The sequence below is a fragment of the Elephantulus edwardii genome, unplaced genomic scaffold, assembly GCF_000299155.1.
Source record: "Elephantulus edwardii isolate Elephantulus edwardi_28Jun2011 unplaced genomic scaffold, EleEdw1.0 scaffold00249, whole genome shotgun sequence".
In the NCBI taxonomy this organism is placed as follows: Eukaryota; Metazoa; Chordata; class Mammalia; order Macroscelidea; family Macroscelididae; genus Elephantulus; species Elephantulus edwardii.
This window is the reverse complement of record NW_006399999.1, coordinates 2,802,780-2,803,478: the sequence shown is the minus strand read 5'-3', so window position 1 is coordinate 2,803,478 and position 699 is coordinate 2,802,780.

Genomic DNA, 699 nt, shown 5'->3' with positions numbered 1-699 from the left:
ATTTCATTTGTTTTTTTACTATTTCCTGTAGGATTTTGCAGTTTTCCTTGAGTGGGGTGCAGAGAATGTATTGGTTATTTCTAGAAGGGAAGTGTCTTTCATCTGTTCAGTAAAATGCTTGTCAGTAAGATATTGTTCTAAAATTAAGAATCCAAATTAAGACAGACTAGGAAGAAGGATTGGCCATCCACTTTTGAAATACAACAGGCCTTCACAAAACCTATGTACAGTAGAACATATTTAGAGTAGACTAACAAATATGGCAAATGAAGCTGAGACCTCAAATTGGGAAACACAAAGGAGGAGGAACAGAGTAGCTGGTAGATTCAAACCATATACCATTACATTGACAGCACAATTCCTTACCACTAAGCACCAGAGATCCTTTTCTGCAATCTAGAAGCTACAAAACTATTAATCTGGCCTTTATTCATTCTTCGTTTTCTACCTTATTCTATGCCTCCCTTTAAACAAACTTTATTTTAGATAAATGCTTCTATGCTTTAAATGGCAATATAAACTCATTTCAGATCATAAATTTGTAATCTTATCATTTATCTTTCATCTGGAGGCAAGACATATTTTTTTAATTTTTTTATTTTTGTGTGAGTGTACCGTCAAATCAGATCTGACTGGTACAGGAGGTGATTGTTCCTCCTTTTCCCGGCAGAGCATCTGGTGGATTCGAACCGTGTGCCT